General features: G+C 45.6%; 1 long non-coding RNA gene across 1 annotated transcript; it reads right to left on the reverse strand.

Annotated features, from left to right (window-relative positions):
* Positions 1–10,936: 10,936 nt before the first annotated feature.
* Positions 10,937–14,590, reverse strand: LOC116594238. Its single transcript, XR_004287120.1, has 3 exons — positions 14,359–14,590; positions 13,858–13,959; positions 10,937–11,104 (listed from the first exon to the last, which is right to left on the reverse strand). It is a non-coding gene; the product is annotated as an uncharacterized LOC116594238 (long non-coding RNA).
* Positions 14,591–14,816: the final 226 nt, after the last annotated feature.

Consider the following 14,816-nt stretch of genomic DNA (forward strand, 5'->3'; position numbering starts at 1 on the left):
CTCAGGTCATGATCTCAGGGTCCTGGGATCGAGCCCCGCATGGGCTCTCTGCTCAGCAGGGAGCCTGCTTCCCTGCCCACCTCTCTACCTGCTTGTGATCTCTGTCTGTCAAATAAATAAATAAAATCTTAAAAAAAAAAAAAAGAAAGAAAGAAAACTGGAAAATTTGCAAATATGGGGAGATTAAACCACACGCTCCTGAATAGCCACTATATGAAAGAAGAAATCAAGAATAAAATAAAATAAAATCTTGAAGCAAATGAAAAATGGAAACACGAGACATCAAAACTTACCATATGCAGCCAAAACGAGTATAAGAGGAAAGTTTATAATAATAAATACATTAAGAAAAAAAGAGATATTTTAAATAAACAACCTAACTTTACACAGCAAGGGACTAGAAATACAAAACAAACTAAGCCTAAATTAGTAGGAGGAAGGAAATAACAAATATCAGAATAGAGATAAATAAACTAGATACTAGAAAGACAATAGAAGAGATCAATGAAACTAAGTTCTGGAAAGATAAACAACATTCACAATCCTCTAGCTAGACTAAGAAAAAAAGAAGACAAATCAGAAATGAAAGAGAAGGCATTACAAATGATAACACAGAAATACTAAGTACAAAAGAAATTACAACGAACAATCACATGCCATCTAATTCGATAACTTAGAAGAAATGGATAAATTCTCAGAAACAACTTACCAAGACTGAAACAAGAAGACTGAATATCTGAATAGACCAAATTGCTAAGAAGACTGAATCAGTAATCAAGACCTGCCAACAACGTCCAGGACCAGATGACTTCACTAGCGAATTCTACCAAACTTGTAAAGAAGAATTATTCCCAATCCTTTTCAAATGCTTCCAAAAAACTGAAGAGGAGGAAACACTTCCAAACTCATTTAACAAGGCCAGCATTATCCTGATATCAAAACCAAACAAGGACACTACAGAAAAGAATATTAAAGGCCAATACCCCTGATGAAAAACAAAGTATTAGCAAAGAAAATTCAATAGTACTTTAAAAGGATGAAACACCATGATCAAGTGGGATTTATTCCAGGGATGCGAGGATGATACAACATCCACAAATCAATGAATTTGATGCACCACATTAACAAAGAAAAGTATAAAAATCGTACGTGCAGCCCAGCATGTGCAGAAAAAGCTTTTGATAGAACTCAACACCCTTTCATAATAAAAGCTCTCAGCAAATTGAGTATAGAAGGAATGTACCTCAACATTTCAAGCCCACATTAACATCATACTCATGGGTGAAAAGCTAAAAGCTTTTCCTCTAAGGTCAGGAACAAGACAAGGATGCTAAATTCTTGCCACTTTTATTCAACATAGTATGAAAGTCCTGGCCAGAGCAATTAGGCAAGAAAAAGAAATAAAAGTCATCCAAATTATAAAGGAATAAATAAAATTGTCTCTGTTTGCAGAGGACATGCTATAACATGTAGAAAACCCTAAAGACTTCACCAAAAAACCTGTTAGAACTAGTAAATCCACTAAAGTTACAGTATAAAAAATCAATATAGAAAAATCAGTTACATTTTTATGTATTAATAACATATTATCAGATAGATATTAAGAAAACAATCCCATTTATAATTGCATCAAAAGAATAAAATACTTAGAAATAAATTTAACCAAAGAGGTGGAAGATCTGTACAATAAAAGCTACTGAATCTTGATCCAAGAAATTGAAGAAGACACAAACAAATAGAAAGACAATCTGTGTCCACAGATTAGAAGAATTAACACTATAAAAATAGTCACAGTACACAAGATGATCTACAAATTCTGTAATATCCCTATCAAATTCCAGTGGCATTTTTCATAAAAATATGAGAAACAATCCTAAAATTCCTGTGAAACAACAAAGGACCTATATCGCCAAAGAAATCTTGAGAAGGAAGAACAATGTGGAAGGCATCATGCTTCCTGATTTCAAACTATATTACAAATCTACAGTGATCAAAACAGTATGGTATCAGCATAAAGATAGACAATAAATCAGTAGAACAGAATAGAAAGCCCAGAATAGAAAGCCCAACCATGCATATATGATCAATTAATTTTCAACAACAGAGCCAAGAATATACAATGGAGAAAAGATAGTTTCTTCAATAATGGTGTTAGGAAAGCTTAAGAAGGAAGTTGGACCCCTGTCTTAACCATATAAAAAATCAACTCAAAATGGATTAGTGAGTTGAATGTAAGACATGAAACTACGAAACTCCTAGAAGAAAACATAGGGTTGAAGTTCCTTAACATTGGTCTTGGCAATGATTTTTTGAATTTTACACCAAAAGCAAAGGTAATAAGAGCAAAAATAAACAAGTGTGACTAAGCCAAACTAAACTAAACTAAACTAAACTAAACTAAACTCCTTCTGCATAGCTAAGGAAATCATCAATGACAGAAAAGGCAAACTACAGAATGGGGGAAAGTATTTGCAAGCCATATATATACACATATTTTTAAAGATTTTATTTTTTTATTTGACAGAGAGATATGGAACACAAGCACGAGGAGGGGCAAAAGGAGAGGAAGAAGCAGGCTTCCCGCCCAAGCAGGGAGCCTGATTCAGGGCTCGATCCCAGGACTATGGGATCATGACCTGAGCCAAAGGCAGAGCTTAACAACTGAGCCACCCAGGAACCCCCCAAAGCCGTATATTTGATAAAGGTTAAATATCCAAAATATACAATTAACTCATATAACACAATAGAAAAAAAAAAAAAAACCAAGTAATCCAACGTAAAAATGGGCAGAGGATCTGAATAGACATTTTTCCAGAGAAGACATACAAATGGCCAACAGGTGCATGAAAAGTTGCTCAACATCATTCATCATCAGGAAAATGCAAATTGAAACTACAATGAGCTATTACCTCACAGCTGCTAGGATGGCTGTTATCACAGGAGATGACAAATGCTGTCAAGGATATGAAAAAATGGGAACCAGGGTACATTGTTGGTGGAAATGTAAGCTGGTATAGCCACTATGAAAACAGTATGGAGGTTCCTGAAGAAGTTAAAAATAGAACTAACATATGATTCAGCAAGCTACATTCTGAGTATATACATCCAAAGGAAAGAAATCATTATCTTAAAGAGTTGTCTTCACTCCCATGTTCACTGAAGTATCATTCACAGTAGCCAATGTATGGAAACAACCCAAGAGTTCATTGGTGGATGCATGGAGAAAGAAAATATTATATCTATAATAGAATGTCATTGTACCTTGAGAAAGAAAGAAATCCTGCCATTTGTGACAACACAGATGAACCTGGCGGATATTGTACTAAGTGAAATAAGCCAGACAGAAAAAGACAAATACTGCATGGTATCACCTAGATGTAGAATCTAAAAAAACAAACAAACAAACAAACAAAAAAACCATTAAGCTCATAGAAACAGAGAATGGCCTGGTGGTAGCCGGGGGGGGGGGGGGGGGGGGGGGGAATAGGGAGAGATGGCTTAAAGGATATGAATTTTCAGTTACAAGAGCAATGTGGTCTGAGGATCTAATGTATAATGTGGTGACTACAGTTGATAATGCAGGTGATGTCGCTGAAATTTGCTAAGAAAGTAGAACATAAGTGTCCTCCCCAAAACCAGACCATCTGTGAGGTGATGGATGTGTTAATTAACTGGATAGGGGAAGTCCTCTCGTAATATATATGTATATATGTATATCCAATCCCACACTGTGCCCTTCAGATAAACTACATTTTTTATCTGTCAATTGTACCTCAGTAGAGCTGCTGGAAAAAATCGAAAGAAGCTTTGTGACATCCAGGGCTTGCCTCAGTCACCTGCTGTGGCACTTACTCGTAAGCGAGAATGCGTGGGTCTACCATCATGGCTCCTCGGCTCAGACCTAAAGGTGGATTTCCTGTGCACAGCGCTAATAAGACCTCCATGGATTTGCAGTTCAATCTCCAAAGCTCATCTCAAACATCTTCTCCTTTAAAAAAGAAAAAATAGTTTCATTGAGATTGAAATCACCATACAATTCTGCTCAAAGTAGATCATTCAGTCCCACGATTCAGAGCTGGGCAACCATCACCATGATCTATTTTAGAACACTTCCATCATGGCCCAGGAGGAACCCGGCCCTTAGCCATCACCCCTCTCCAACCTCCCCACCTCTCCTGGTCCTACACAACCTCCACTCGAGTTTCTGTCTCAAAGGATTTGCCAATTTTAGACCTATTGTATAACCGGGTCATACAATATGTGGTCTTTTGTGAATGGTTTCTTTCACTTATTGTGCTGTCTTCAAGGCTCACCCCTGTTGGAGCACGTGTCAACACTTCATTCCTATTCATGGCTGAGTAATATTCTGTTGTGTGACTATGCCACATTTTACTTCTCCATTCATCAGTCGATGGACACATGGGCTGTTTGCACCTTGGGCTCTTCTGAATAGTGCTGCTATAAAACATTCAAAACACCATCTCCTTTTGAGGGCTTTTTGGGTTTTTTACCCTTCAACCAAATGTGATTCTCCATTATGTGTCCCCCATGGCCCGGTCCCTCTCCCATGATGCTTAGCACCGCCATACTTACACCACAGTTATTCATGGGCTCTTTCTAAGCCCGTGCTGGAGGCTCAGTCCCATGAAAGAGTGCATTGTATCTCACTCCTCTTGTCTCTTAGCTTGTCTTACTCCCTTTGCCCACTTAGCTTGGCAGCTGGGGATTATCAGAGGATCCTTTCTCAGGGGCTATGGGAGGGCAGCGTTGTCTCTCTAGCTTTGTCTTTGGGAGAGGCAAGTGGCAATGTCTATATGGAAAAACAAAAGCGAGCTGTGTTGCAAGTTACTCTATTCATTATTTCAAGTTCTTTCCACATTCAAGGAAAAGAGAATCATCCAAATTAAAATCAATGCCATCGAATGTAAAAGATCAGCATTCAAAGAATAGGCAAATATGGTTTCCCCTGGCTCCCTGATGAATTGGGTTAAAATAACCATGACATTAAAAGTAGTTCTATTATTAATCACACAGTCCATAATGCTCAGAAAAATACTGGTTTTAGGCTTAATCAAAATTTTAATGAAGACTTTCAATGTTTAGGTTCTAAAGAAAATCCTCTTTTTTGGGGATATGATGTAATTGAAATGAATAAGTTGTGAATTATGAATTTTAAACAAGGGCACTTCTGTCCTAGCCTCTGATGATCACTCCAGAATATGCATAGGTCAGAAAAATGTGCTTTTATGGACTTCAGATTTTTCCTTAGTTACCCTTACTCTAAACCTCAGCAACCTTTGCCCCTAGTGGCTCCTCGTGCCTCTGTCTCCCTCCCCCCTCCCCAAAGGGGCTGAGAAATAAAGTCACAGTAAGATGTAACTGACACTCAAGGCCATGGTGTCACCACCCTAGGGAGCTGGCTTTTTCATCGAGTTGGGATCCCTTGTCACTAGGGAGACGCCCGCCCCCTGCTGCAGTCTCAGCTGTCCTTTCTTTGCCAGGAGCCATCTTACCCCTCTCCTTCCTTTAGGTTGTGTCTTCATTCTAATCTTCTTCTGCCCCCTCCCAGCCCAAAATATAGTGGACAGGGGACAGGGGAGTAGATGTGAGGTCAGAGGGCTGAGATTTGGATCTGCCATTTTCCAGCCATGTGATCCTGAGCCAACTGAATGGCTCTGGGCTTTGGCACCTTTCGCTGCAAAGCGGGATAACAATGCGCCTGACCAGGTCCTGCTTACACCTGGCAGTGGGTGCAGGGCCAGGCACAAAAGAGGCAGGCATGCTGGGTGTCCCTCCCTTCCCTGTATTTCTCCCAAATGTGTAATAACCTGTCATTGGAGCTTCCAGGAGACATTCAGTTTATACCCTCTTGCGTTATTGACGATTGTCCCTGCGGGCACAAACCCCTCCTGTGCTGATTACCTGTCTCCCCCCGCTCCCGGCAGAGGTCTGAGCACCCGGAGGATATACAGGGCCCCTGTGCGCACTGGATGACAGATGACTCTCTTTTCCTCTGTCCCAGGGAGGGGGACCACTGCTCAGTGTTACCAAACGTGAAGAGTATTGGTGCGTAATGACCAATGCCACTGCCTGAATCAATTATTTGAACAGGATCTAACGTCTATGCATTCTTTCCCACCCTCCTGTTGTAGCTAGGAGAGGGAAAGTTTCCTAATTCATCTGCGTGCCGTTTCGTGCCGCTCCGAGGAGAATGAAATTGATAAACGCACTGCGGTTCCTGTAGAATAAATAGTTCTTATAAAGCCAAACTAAGTAAGGTGATTTGCAATATGGATTTTTCCCTCCGAGTTATTAGAATATGTTCAGTCAGCACATTCGGCCTCTTGTCTCCAGCGATACATTAAATTAACAGCCCTCACCTCCACCCCCGTCTCAGGTTGTGGATGGCGCCCTGCGTTTGTCTTGGCAGGTCGGGCTGAGGGAAGCAGGGACGAGTAGAGCAGGTTCTGCATGTGTGTACTCACGGAGATGCTCATTGGCTTACTGCTCTCTCGAGGGCATGTCCACCAAGAGCTCTGGAAACCCCTGCAAGGTGCACCCAGGGGCCACTGTGCCTCCCTCCAACCTACATCTCCCATGGGTGCTGCTCCCATGGGGCCCTACAGGGCCTTTACGGTGCCTTGCACACAGTAGGTGCAACTGCCCAACTCCCTCTGTCTAGCAGGTCTGCCCAAAGGACCAAGTGACTGCGGGAGAACTCTTACGGGACCTGGCCCAGCTTGGAGGGACACCCACACACTAGAGTCAGGCTGGGCATCTAAAGCGGTGGGGGTGAACGAGGTGGGCAAGGGGTCAAGTACAGTTTGCAAATGCTTAAACAAGAAAACCTGATGTAGTAGTTCTGCTTAACTCGAAGATAAACCTCTCTGTAGCGAATTATGGAATCTGTAAGATATAAGGAGCCCAGATGCTAAACAAGGGGGTGGGGCGGTGAGGACATGGGAGCTTCTCTCTGGGGTGATTACCCACCCAGCTCCTCATCTCCTGCCTCTCTGAGCGGCCCGAGCTTGGGCTCTGATCCCAATGCATCGATTCACCTAGCTCTTGCCACCTTCTAGCATTACTGTGTTCTGTAATAAATTTTTGGTCCCCCTGGCCAGTCAGGTGCCTTCCTTTGCTTTCGGTGAAATGTGACAACAGTGATACACTGTGTGACACATCCCGCTGGAACAACCAGCTCTTACTTGAAGGGCCCAGGTTTGAGGTATCCCATTTATTAAAGGATTCAGGGAGCCCAGCTCGTACCTCCTGGGTCTGTGTGGGTTATACTGTGCTCCTGTCCTCAGGATCTAAGAACATGAGAGCGCCCTATAAGCAAGGATATTTTTAGAGTCTCTGGATGTGGTAGTGGGGACCTTTTCCCCCTTGCACCACATCCCCCATTATCACAGCCACTGACTCAACACCCCTGAGCCTTCCGATCGCTTCCTCAATAATATGCAAGGACATAATCCCAAATCTTTCCCTCATTTATGAAATTCTACCATTTACACCCAAACTTCAAGAAGCCTTCTTAGCACTGTGCCGACTGATTCCAAGTGTCCTTGCCAGGCACTGAATCCCCAGTCCTGAGTGATAGCCCCATATCAATAAATCCTTTCCTTTTCAAGCTATTCTGCCCACGACAGGTGAGAACCGTCTTCTTCAATGCTGTCATAGAGGCCCCTCTGTCCTTCACCATGTGCCTTGAGCTGCTACCTGGCTGTCCCGAGCCTATCAGGTAACACCTGGCCAGCTCTGGCGTCCTCACTGTGACCACTGCCTCCAGGCTGATCAGATGCCACAGCTTCACGTATCCCCATGCTTCCCTTCCACACACTTCAGCCAAAGGGAACGATCAGAGTAAGTAGGATGCGATTGCATATCAGACGTTAACACCACCCACTTGCCACATGGCCACCAGTACAGGCCACTGGTCCTCATTCCTGAGAGAACTGTAGCATTTATGAGTGATAAGGCAGAACTCTGCTCAGAGACAAAGGGTAGAAGGCTTTACCCATCAATTCCTGTCCCCTGCTGGGTGAGGATGGCCCCCTGGGCATTAAGCCCCCACACTTCCAAGTTGCACAAGTGTAAGAGCCAAGCACTTTCCTGCAGGCAGGGGAGACACCAGAATCGGGAATTGAGAGGTGGGCACGTTAGAGGAGCCTGAGGCAAGATAGGGTCTCGCTGTACCCGTCAAGGTCAGTCGGCCTCCATGGAACAGGTCTCTGCAGCAGGGGCTGGATCCCAAGGTCGGGGTTGAGAGTATATGAAGTGAGGCTTGAGGGTGTCCTGCACAGCTGCCTGTGCCAATGGAGGAGGGAAAAACAGACCACACAACATGTTTGATTTGAGAATATCTTTAATCTTTCTACAGATTCTACCTTTCACATTTTGTTTAGCTCAAGTTAATGTTGACATTGCTTTCCCTAAGCACCCCTAAAGCCCAAACTGTTCCTTGAAATGCCCTGCATGGAAAATCCACATGTGACTCATTTGTTCGGGGGGGGGGCGAGGGGGGACTGTTCTAGGCACTAGAATTACAGTAGTGAACACAACAAAAGAAAAATCTCTCAGGTAGCTTACAATATGACGGAGGGGAATAAGGCAAGAGGAAGGTAGGGCATGCAGGTGGCAGGGGAGGGTTTGCTATTTTAAACATGGTGCTCAGAGAGGACCTCCTGGCCAGGCAAAGCGTGAGCAGAAACTCACAGGAGGGAGATGCATGGATATCCAGACGCAGCATTCCAGGCAGGAGGACTAGCAAACGCAGAGGCCTGGTGGGACCATGTCTGCCCACTGGAGAAGGGCCTGGTGGCCAGTGGGCTGGCATGGAGTGGGGGAGTGAGCAGGAGGGCTGGCAGGATGCCTGGGGCTTTTACTTGGAGAGAGGAAGAAGGGGAGTCTTTGGAGGCGTTTTTGAGCAGAGGAGCAAGTGATGCTGATTATATTGCAATTGTGTACAAACTGTCACAGTGATGGGAACACATCCCAGCCTCACCACGGTTCAGGCTGGTATTCTCAGGAAAGGCAGCCAGCAGGTGCAGCGGGTGAGTGGAGTTGCAGGGAAGGCAATACTGAATGTCACTATCCAGGCACAGAGACAACGGCGGGGCTTTGGTCATAGATGAGACAGGACTGGTGGTGGAGATCAACTTCCAAACTGTAGAGGTGGTCCAGGCTGGAGGACCCAGACCCCTAGAGGTACACGCCAGGGGGAGCCCTGGCAGCACTTCACATGGGGCTGACGCAGGGGGATGCCTGTCCTCCCGGGCAGGAGGCTCCTCTGTCCTCCACTGTCCTGTACAGTGAGTCTACTCGTAAACCGCGCCATTGACAAGCATGGCAATAAAACTTCATTGTTCCTGATGGCAGTAGTCTATTTTTTTAACCTTTGGCTTCCCTTTTTCCTGGTACTTTTATACATCTGGTTCTGGTAAAATAAAAAGATTCACTCCATTTACAGCTGGACTTCCTGCTCAGGCCTGGGCTTCCCTCCCCACCCCCTCCCCAGCTGAGGTGCAAATAGGGGTGCTCCTCCTGGAGGGAACCATCTCTGGGCTGGACAGTGGCACAAACGTCCCCACGGCGATCAGAGGCAGCTTCTCCCTGGGCCTGCTGGAGAGCCTTCTGGAAGTTACCGTCTGGGAAGAGACTCTCTAGGAGACTACCCCGATGCACTCCCAGCGCCCCAGATGGGACTCAGTACCGAGCGGTGGTCCACAGGACAATGACACCTCCTAATTATTTGGATCCTTGGTCCTGGGTGGGTTTTACTTACTACTTTCTACCTCAGCTGTTTTTGCTTGTGTTCAAGCAGGATGCAAACTCTTCAGGGTGCGGGTAGCCTCTTACCTGCACATGCGCCACAGTCTGTTGGAGAGAAGGAGGAAGACAGCTGACAGAAGAACGGGGGGCCCCTTTGAGGCCCCTGGTGAAAGCTGCTCAGTGGGGCAGGGCAAGGAAGAGAGAGGTTGAACACAGGTCCTTGTCACCTGACGAGGGGCTCGATTTCAGTCCCTCTAACTGTGAGTGAGCACAACTTCTCCTCTGGACCGTGAGGAAGGCAGGACAAAGACAAACTCGCCCCCAGCCAGGCCTCAGGTTGTTCTTCAAATCTCACCATGCAACAGGAAATCTCACAGCCAGCGGACACCAGACATGCGCCCGAGAAGACTCTTGGGGACACCACTACGGAGTACGACCCACGACCAAATATTCACCCTGCCCACAGCAAGCCTCACTGTGAGCAACACTCCGGGCACGGGCTTTGTGTCATCTGCCCTCATCCTCTGTCAACACGAAAAAGGCTATTTCATTATCTCCAGTTTATGGAGGGAGAAAACACCTCAGAATTTGCTCAAGTTTCCAAAGTTCCTCATGACTCCAGACCCCTATGACTTCGTGGGTGTAGGTGGGCAATGGACACAGACCTCCTCACACACCCACACTCCACTCCATAACCCCCCACCCGCATACTGCCCATGGGCACAGACACACACACCACTCACACACACTCCACACACACTCAGACACGCATGTCTACTCATCACACGCACCCACACACACATGCAGACACCACACACCTAAACACACAACCCACGTGACACTGTGCACTGAACACTCCGCACACTTCGCCATACACGCACGATACACACGTCCAAAAATGTGACAGAAAAGAAAAAAAAAGATTAAAATATTCAGACTTACTAGTGTTCAAGGAAATACTGATTTTAGAAAAATCTGAACTCGGCTACATGAGACCAAACACTGCTCTGGGAGCTGCGAGTTCAGACTTCCTGGGTGGCTGTGTCGTCAGTACTGCTTCTGTGCTGGGTGACAGCAGGTGGGTCACTACACCTGTGTCTCCTCCAGCTCCATGACACTGGAGATAATGACGCCTACTTCAGAGTGCTGTTGAGAGAATTTAATAAGTACAGCACGGGAAGTGCTTAGAACAGTGCCCACCGTGTCAGGAGAGCCACGCGTGTTCCACTGTTACTACTGTTGTCACCGTCACTGCTGCCTTTCAGGTGGGAACGCCTCTTTGGAAGGTGGTTTGGTCAAAATCCTTAAAAACTGTCCCAGCAATTCCTTGACCCTGAAAACGTGAACAGAGAAGCTCACACAATCTTCTGGGGAAGGGTGTTCACTGCAGCATTATTCATAGCCAAAGGGGGAAAAATGGAGACAATCTGAAGTTCTGACACCAGGAGGTTGGTCACGGTGCCCTCTGCCTGGCCACTCTAGAAAGAAGCCTTGAAGCCATCCTTTGTTCCTCCCTCCCATCGAGTGTTGTCACCACCTCCTCCCTCAGGAATCTGACCACTTCCTGCATACACCCCTCAGAGAAGGCCTGCCACAGCCCTGCCCACCACGGACCACCCCCACTGCTCCCGTTCTGACCTGATGCTCTGTCCTTTCCTATGGCGCTCATCACCCCTGTACTGGCCAGCTCCCCACTTCTGCCTCTCCCACCAGATGGTGAGTCTCCTGAGGGCTCCATGTGGCTGTCTTGTTTCCTAAGAAATCCCCAAAGCCTACAACAGTGCCTGGTACACATGATGCTTCCTGACCCAGGAATAAGCAAGTGAAAGAAGGAATGTGAAATGTGATTCAGTCTCTTTTTTTTGGAGAGAGAGAGAGAGAGTGCAAGGGGCAGAAGGAGAAGCGGGGAGAGTCTTAAGCAGGCTCCATACCCAGCGTGGAGCCCAACACAGGGCTCCACCTCATGACCGTGAGATCATGACCTGAGCCGAAATCAAGAGTGAGATGCCTAACTGACTGAGCCAGCCAGACTCCTCAAGAATGTGATTCAGTCTTAAGGCTGAATTCTCAATGAATCCATATATCCATATGATACAATATTCAATGAGAAAAAAAGTCTACAAAACTGTATATATTACATGACATTAACATTATTACATAAAAATATATGTGTAAAGACCCAGGCACTAAATTGTTAGCTATGGTTATTCTTAGGCATTTTAATTTTTTCTTTATATTTGCATGTATTTTCAAGATATTTTATAATAAACATCCATTCCCTTTATAATTAGGAAAACAAGGGGTAAGACAGATATTGCAAAGGATCCAGAACTTTTGAAATAAACCATTATAGCGAGCAAGATCTGAATGGTTGAGGTTTCCTGGGAAATACCCACATTTGAACTTGCCCACAGCAATTGTCTATTACAGCTGTCATTTTCAGAGCAGCTCTGCCTGGTCACCAGTGACTCCTCTAATAATGGGCTCCTTCCTTTCTCGTGGGGACACATTAGGCCAAGTCCAGCAGAGATGACAGGTAGTGGTTTCAGTAACATGACATACATTTCTTTCTTCTTCCAAACAGGAAAAAGTCAGGGTAAACGAGTTTGTGGTTTGTTTGTTTTTTCTGAGTTATTCTACTCACACATTCACAGTAACGTTGTAGAGGCTCTCATAGAGAACTTGTTTCTATGTTCCCATGGCTGTGTCTTTTACTGATTGTAGGAACTGTTGAAAGGTACCGATGTGACAGCCATCACATGGGGACATCAGAGGGCCACTAGACCAGACCTCCTCCAGCTTGGGAATCCAAGTGAGCCCAGCGTGCCAGCACACAGAAAAGGAGCCGTTGGATGGAACTGGGGAGGCTGTGACCGAGTGGCGACATGCCTGTGGAATTCAGGACAGTGGTTTCAAGTGCTGATCTAGACCCTGGATTTCTTCTATCGCCTGATTTCTCGGTGCCTTAGTTTTCCCATAGGTTAAACTGGAATGTTTATGCACCTCTCTGAGATAGTTTGAAGGACTAGTGAAATTTACAGCACTACCACTGGGGTTGCATCATCCCAACCTTCTGCCCACAGGCCTCTGTTAAGCAGATAGCCACATGAGGAACTGACTGGAAAGAAGTAGGGCTGCGCAACCTAGAGCAGAGTAAAGAAATTATGGGATGGTGGAACATAAAAATTGCAGCATGCTCGGAAGACAGATTTGTTCCAAGTGGCTTCCCAGCAGCAAAAGTTCTAGAAAACCAGATTTCTGCGTCACGTAAAAAAAGCTTCTAAGAACAAAAGGTGACCGAAAAGGCTACCTTATAAATACTGAGTTATCCATCACTGTGACTATTTCAGTGGGGCTGAGTGATTGTGGGCAGTTTCGGTAGAAGGGATTTGGAGTAAAGTTGAAGACCAGACAGATAAGCTCTCACATCACTCCCAATTCCCAGAACCTATGTTTCTGCCACTTGGCCTTTTTTGCTTTTGGAGCTATTTGAAAATAATTTACAATTCATCCTCAACACCATTTTATCAAGGTCCAGCCAGAGCACAACCGCCAGGAGGCCTCCCTCCCTTTGCTCCTCTGATGGTGGAGATTTGTCTCGTTCGCGCCTATCTCCTTGTTACAGGAAGAGCTCACAATAGGAGTCCAGCCTTCCGAATGAGAGCCAGAACTCAAATTCCCAGCATCCCTTGAAAGAAGGATGAAGTCTTGGCCCTTCAAATGCTCCCATTCAAGACTTGAATTTGGAAGTCAATAACCTGAAGGGGAAAAACCCGGAGGAGGAAGTTCCACTTCCTTAGACTGGGGTCTAAGGCTGAGTCTCGGGGACCTTCATGGAAGGTCAGCCTCAGCTCTGACTCCCACCTGTCTGTGACTCTCCATGCTTCCTAACATTACTTAAAGAACGGCTAGATATAAACCATTTTCTTTGTCCTTGGACACACACAGAGCTGGACCCGCTTTCCCACTCTTCCTTGCTCTTGCATGAGGCAACATGGCTGAATCCTGAGTAATGGAAAGTGGGCATAAGTGACAGACTTCCGTGCCTGATCCCTAAAACCTATGGCACAATGTTCCATCTCTTACCTTCCAGCGTAGTGCAGAGGAGCAAATGCAGGACAAGATCTCTAGAAACACCGTGGAGCCACTGGAAGGAAGAAGTCTGGGCCCTTGAATTCCCCAGCTAGACTGTGATGCAAATGAAAAATAAGCTTCTTATTGCTTAAGTCACTTTGATTCCGGGGTTGTTAAAGTGTTAGCCTTCCCTGACTAATACACTTATTTTTTTTTTTTCCCTGAACTAGCCAAAGTTAAATTGATAGTCATATACACAGTAGGCTCCCCTTCCCTCAGAGCTGGAGGCACTGTGCTCCAAAAACACCTCTCCCCCTCAAGCAGGATGGAGGGCACGCGCCAGTGCCCTAGTCCAGAAATCCCATCCTTCCTCAGGCCCAGGCCACAGAAGTTTCTCTAAGGAGAGTTGGCTTCTCCTCTTATCTGGGATGGCAGGGCTCCTCACACCCTACTAGATGCTGGGAGAAGTCATGTTCTTCCTAGTGACCCTGAACTCACTTTAAGGAATCCTACCCTTCCTCTTTATTAAAAGGTGAAGCCAGCTTCGGGTCTGGAGCCCAAGAGCTACCGCTAAGGAAATTAACTTGTGCCTAGCAGAAACCAGACTTTGAGTTAGTGCAGTAGCCTTTGGCAGGTCAGGCCGGCTCGCCCCCTAACTCCTGTCCCCTCTCCAGGTGGAATCCTCTGGCAGCCATGTTGTGGCATGTGACCGACCCTCCTCTCACATTTTATTGGACTAAGGCTCGGCACGTGACCCAAGCTGGACCAATCGGAGATTGTGTCTCTGAAATCTGGAAAGGCTCTCTCAGACCAGCGGCCCTTAGCTCATCTCTCAGTTGAATGGGGCTCTTGTAAACTGATAGAACAGTGTGGGTGGGACCATCTTCTATGCTGCGTGGACAGAGGAACAGGCCTAGGGGAAGCCAGTCGGCTAACAAAACCAAAACAGCAGAAAAAGAGAAAAGGTGAGT

This window comes from Mustela erminea, chromosome 6, assembly GCF_009829155.1.
Source record: "Mustela erminea isolate mMusErm1 chromosome 6, mMusErm1.Pri, whole genome shotgun sequence".
In the NCBI taxonomy this organism is placed as follows: Eukaryota; Metazoa; Chordata; class Mammalia; order Carnivora; family Mustelidae; genus Mustela; species Mustela erminea.